Source organism: Mesoplodon bidens (genome assembly GCF_964165515.1).
Source record: "Mesoplodon bidens genome assembly, chromosome: 4".
Taxonomy (NCBI): domain Eukaryota; kingdom Metazoa; phylum Chordata; class Mammalia; order Artiodactyla; family Ziphiidae; genus Mesoplodon; species Mesoplodon bidens.
The window spans coordinates 33,706,678-33,712,826 of NC_138160.1; the positions used below are offsets into that span (position 1 = coordinate 33,706,678).

At 41.3% G+C, this 6,149-nt stretch overlaps 1 pseudogene across 1 annotated transcript; it reads left to right on the plus strand.

The window, feature by feature from the left end:
* Positions 1-4,166: 4,166 nt before the first annotated feature.
* On the plus strand, positions 4,167-5,458 carry LOC308616307 (putative inactive 1-aminocyclopropane-1-carboxylate synthase-like protein 2; annotated as a pseudogene). Its single transcript has one exon. The product of its transcript is annotated as a putative inactive 1-aminocyclopropane-1-carboxylate synthase-like protein 2 (transcript).
* The last annotated feature ends 691 nt before the right edge of the window (positions 5,459-6,149 follow it).

A 6,149-nucleotide genomic window follows, 5' to 3' on the forward strand; every position in this document is an offset into this window, starting at 1 on the left:
ATTACCTCCTAAAAGCCCTATCTCCAAATATAATCATAAAGGTGGTGGTCATGGGTAGGGCTTCAATATATATATATTTTTTGGCAGGGGATGCAATTCAGTCTATAGCAAGTATAAACTTTAAAATCCTAAGTGATAGATTTCATATTTATCAATATTCAATTTGATATAGTTTTATTTTTCCCATCTTTCTAACTGTCTGTAATACTTTGAGCTTTTATTCTGTGGAGTAGATACTTATATAGGTGTATTGACATCTCATGTCTCTATACTTTTGGGAAACTCTTCACATGGAAAACTGGATGGACTCCACCCCTCTCCCAAATATATCAGAATGCTAATGAGAATAAAGGGTTCTTTCATTTCTCAAGATTTACCTCATTGAAAGGCAGTTTGGGCTGTAATAGTAATATTTTTCTCTATCAGAAGAAGTGTCTATACAGCAGAAAAGCTGGTTCTGCTTTTATCTGTTCTAAGGAGTTGACACTGGGAATTTGGCATTCACTTCTGGATGCTACACGTAGGAGGGACACTGGGATGTCCAGCAGGGATGGTGAATGCCTTCAGGAGCATGGTCTAAGAGGAACAGTTGAAATTCTTAGTAGAAAAGAAAATGGGGGGACATGTATCTGATTTTAAATGTTTAAAGGCTTATCATATGAAAGAGGGATTAGGATCCTCCTGAGTGCCCTCATAAAACAGAGCTAGTATTAATGGATAGATGTGAGAAGAAGGCAAATTAGTTTATGAGGAAAAACCTTTAAACAGCCAGAGCTGTGCAAAAAAGGGTGGCGACGGAGAGGTTCTCTGAATCATGACATAGGAAGCTTTTCTTTATTGACAGTATTGAAGCAGGGGAAGAGTATTTTATACCAGGGTCATTGTCCAAGACTGAATTTGTCCTAGGGCAGTGGAATTGTGTGTAAATAGCAGGGAATGGTTCTTAAATTGTGAAGCACCATTTGGTGCTCTGAGAAGGCTGATTTTCTGTTATTAAGTGCTGTGTCAAGGAGTGCATAGTGTCTGTATTAATTTCCTAGGTATACCATAACAAAGTACTTAAAACTAGGTGGTATCAAACAACAGAAATTTGTTGTCTCAAAGTTCTACAGGCTAGAAATTTGAAATCCTGGTGTTGGCAAGGCCAGACTCCGTCTGAAACTTATAGGGGGGAATCTTTCCTTTGCTTTTCCTAGCTTCTGAGGATTGCCATCAACTTTTGGCATTCTTTGGCTTGCAGCTTTGTCACTCCAATCTTTGCCTCTGTTGTCACATGGCATTTCTCTTCTCATAAAGATACCAGTAATGTTTGATTAGGGCTCACTCTAATGATTTCAACTTAACAACATCTACTAACACCCTATTTCTAAATAAGGTCACATTGATAGGTACCAGGGCTTACGACTTCAACATATACTTTTGGAGGACACAATTTAACCCTTAATGGCATCCTCAGGAGGCAGATATACTGTGCTTTCATACTGGCTCTGTCCCTGCCATGCTCAATTACCTAAGCAAGTCAGTTTACCTCTTGGCACTTCAGTTATGCTTCTGTAAAGTGAGAGCAGTAACTTTCTCTGGCCAGACAGAGGGAAAGGACATGTGGACACAGTGGGGAAAAGGGAGGGTGGGACGAATTGGGAGAGTAGCGTTGACATGTATACACTACCATGTGTAAAATAGATAGCTAGTGGGAAGCTGCTGCATGGCACAGGGAGCTCCGCTCAGTGCTCTGTGATGACCTAGAGGGGTGGGATGGAGCTGGTGGGAGGGAGGCTCAAGAGGGAGGGGATATATATATCTATATATCTATATCTATATCTATATCTATATATATATATATATATACACATACATATAGCTGGTTTACTTTGTTGTACAGCAGAAACTAACACAGCATTGTAAAGCAATTATACTCCAATAAAAAATAAATGAATAAATAATATAATAAAAAAATAACTTTCTCTGGCCAACTGACAAGGTCTGATGTGACTACATAAAGTGTTCATACATGGTCATGTGATCTCAGAAGCCCTCATATATAGATATGTTTATTATAACCCTCTCAATATAGGTGCATCTCCAAATGATAACCTTTTTTCATTTGAGCATAATTAAAGCATGAAGTGCTTAATCTCTAACAGGTATAAAAAATCTCATAGACACTAACTACAAAAGGCCAAAAGGCAGGGTCTGCAATAAGAACATGAGAAACAGCACAGCTTTATTTCATTTTGGAAGAGTCTGAGAGAATGAACTAACTTAATCAACACAGTCTACCCAGTCCACATGAGGAAGAGGAAAACACAAGAGATCTGTTTTAGGATTTATTCTAAGATTTATGGTCTAATTTTTCACCATGACAGTCACTTTGTTCCCACAACATCCTATTCAAAGACTTTCTGGTGACCTAAATCTGTCATTTTCTTTTAAAAGCCCCTGTTTTTCATCCTGTCCTTGATTTCCAGCTGTTCTTTGTGCTCATTGTTGATTACCATGAGTGATAATTTGGGGAGGCATGCAACATGTTTGCAAGCAAAGGGAATGAATGGTCTGGCATTTGAGGAAGGACTAAAAAAGACATTTCAGTCTGGAACCAGGCAAGCTGGAAGAATATGTTCTCAACAGCTTAAAGTAATGGATATGGACTGAAAATGGCAAAAACAATCTTGAAAAAGGTGAACAAAGTTAAAGGACTCATACTTCCTGGTTTGAAAATTATTACAAAGCTACAGTAATCAAGACAGTGTGGTAGTGGCATAAGGATAGACATATAGATCAATGGAATAGGATTGAGAGTCCAGAAGTAAACTCTTACATTCATGACAAATTTATTTCCAACAAATGTGCTAAGATAATTCAATGGAAGAAATAATTATCCTTTTAACAAATGGTACAGGGAAAATGGAATATCCACATGTAAAAGAGTGAAATTGGACATCTACCTCACACCATACACAAAAATGAACTCAAAATGGATCATAGACTTAAATGTAAGAACTACATCTAGAAAACTCTTGGAAGAAAACATGGGAGTAAACGATAGTGACTTTAATTTAGGCAATGGTTTCTTTGATATCATAACGAAAGCAAAGAAATAGCAGAAAAAAATAACTAAATTGGACTTCATCCAAATGCAAACTTTTTGTGCTGTAAATGATACAATCAAGAAAATAAAAAGATAAACCACAAAATGGGAGAAGATATTTGCAAATCGTATGTCTGATAAGAGATTTGTATCCAGAATATATAAAGAACCCTGACAACCCAACAATATAAGGACAAATAGCTCAATTAAAAAGTAGGAAAAGACAAAGCGAGAGAGAGGCATGGACATATATACACTACCAAATGTAAAATAGATAGCTATTGGGAAGCAGCTGCATAGCACAGGGAGATCAGCTCGGTGCTTTGTGACCACCTAGAGGGGTGGGATAGGGAGGGTGGGAGGGAGGGAGACGCAAGAGGGAAGAGATATGGGAACATATATATATGTATAACTGATTCACTTTGTTATAAAGCAGAAACTAACACACCATTGTAAAGCAATTATACTCCAATAAAGATGTAAAAAAAAAAGAATATTGAATATACCTTTATCTTAAGAAAATATACAAATGGCCAATGTGCATATGAAAAGATGTTCAACATCATTATTTAGTAGGGAAATGCCAGGCAAAACTACAATGAAATACCTATAACTTCAAACTAACTAGGATGATTATAATAAAAAAGGTGGATAAGCAAGCTTAGTGAGAGGAGAGCGTTGGAGAGGTCTCTGAGCCCTGACGTTCTAGTATGATTTCATCAGGCATAAGGATCTTAGACCACGGAAAGATGAGTGGAAACAGAGGCAAAAGTTTAGCCAGCCTGCGGAGGCCAGTGTAAATACCCAGAGTATGAATCACTGATCAGACACTCTCCACGTGCCTTGTGGCCTGATGAGGGGTCAGGACCTCAGAAACCAGAACATTCTTAGCCAGTTGATAGAGATGATGGTGCATTTGCTGTAGATCACTGAAGACCATATCATGCAGCTGATGACCAAGCACATGCGACAGGACCTGGTGCTGGAAGAGCAGAGGCACAATCAGGCCAGCCAGGAGCAGGAAGACCTCCTGGACCACTTAATATGCCAACTGGTCTACCTCCTGTAGTCTGGGGCCATGGGTGGCCTGGGACTCCAATTGTCTTGCCCTTCCCAGGACTCTAGGTGTGAAGTCAGAGGTGGGCAGTGGGCCCATCATCCAGGCAGCCTGACCAGCTAGTTCCTCAATGGAGTGATTTTGAAGTTGCATTTGCTAGCCATGACCTATTCAACTGTGGGATTGACATTTCTGCCTTGTACCATTCCAGCTTCTAGGGCTACAAGAACTGCCATGGAGACAAATACCATGTGGACAAGAACACTTTGGGTTTCATTAATCTTGGTACCAGTGAGAATAAGCTGTGCATTGATCTGATTACTGAAATCTTGAATCAGAGTGACGTGAACTGCATTGAGGAGATCCTGCTGCAATACCCTGATTAGAGAGGGCAACCATCCCTGTGGGAAGAAGTGGGCTCGTTCCTGACCTACTACTGCAAGACATCTGTCCACCTGGATCCAGAAAACTTGGTTGTTCTAAATGACTGCCTCTCTGTCTTCTCCGTGCTGGCCATGGTTCTGTGCGATTCAGGTGAGGCCTTTCTGACCCCTCGCCACCTTCTATGGTGGCTTCCTCTTCAGCTCCCACCAGTATGTGAAAGTTGAGCTGATGCCTGTCCACCCAGACAGTGAGATCACTGATGTGAACATCCATTCTTTCCAGCTTATGTGTAGAAAGTGGAGCAAGCCCCACTTGAGGCTATGCTTAAGGGCAGTAAGGTCAGAGACCTTGTGTTAATTAACCCTCAGAATCCTCTGGGTGACCTCTACTCCTGGGACTCACTGAAGGAATACCTGGAATTTGCCAAGAGGTGCAACCTATGTGTCCTTATAGATGAGATTTACATGCTATCTGTGTTGGATGAATACATTATATTTCACAGTGTTCTGGGCATGGAAAGTTTGCCTGGTTTCAACAGGGCTCATGTGATCTGGAGCACCAGTAAGGATTTTATCATTTCTGGCTTCTGCTTTGGCACTCTGTATACCCACAACAAGGAGGTGGGCTCTGCCGTGAGCTCCTCTGGCTGCCTCTGCAGCGTTTCTGGCATCACCCAGCACAAACTGTGTTGGCTGCTCCAGGAAGAACAGATTGACAAAGTGTATCCCCCTGCTAACCCTCACAGGTACATCATTAACAAGTTGAAGGCATTGAAGATCCCCTTTCTCAGTTGTGGCTCTGGCCCCTATATCTGGGTCAACTTGGAAAACTTCCTGGACCTGTGTGCATTGGAGGAAGAGCTGCTTCTCCATTGCTTCTTCCTGAACAATAAGCTGATATTGTCCTGTGGTGAGACCTACAAGTATTAGAAGCCTGAAATTTTCCACCTAATCATGGTGGATAAGCTCATCTGGCTAAAATACCCTTCCCGCGTCAGTTCTATCAGGTGCTAGTGGAGTAGAAGCAGGAGTTGATAGCGAAGCAGCTGGAGGATACACAGAGGGAGGGAATGCCCTGCCCTCCAGTCGGTCACTCCAGCCAGTCACAAAGCTCAGGGAGCCCTGCTATCAGCCTCTGGTCCAGAAGGCTGGGGCACTGAACTGGTGCTGTGACTGAGGAAACAATGGGCTCCTCCAGGAATGGGCTCATGTGACGCAGTCATCAACCTCCTTCAGCTGAGCATGTGTAATTTTTGGAAGCTTTGCATCTTTTTTAGTCTCTGCTGGCCGTTGTGTGTGCAAAACATTTTTATGGGGTTGGGGTTGGAAAGCCTACAGGACTAAAGGGAACTCCCTGGGGCCCTATTTAGATGGGTGTATTTTTGTATTTGATGTCCTCTAAATTCTACATTCTCTTAAATTCCAGGCCTGTTTTATTTCTTGTTGATATTTTTCATAATCACCTTTGGAAGCTAGATGATTTTTTTGTCCTTCAAAAAATCTAAAGCAGGGTGAATGTGAAGAATAATGTCAGAGGCAGGCCAGAAAGGAAGGGAAAAAATGATCCCTAATTGAAGGAGCACATTCCAGGCATTGGAGGCACTGTCCCATAGGATCCTGA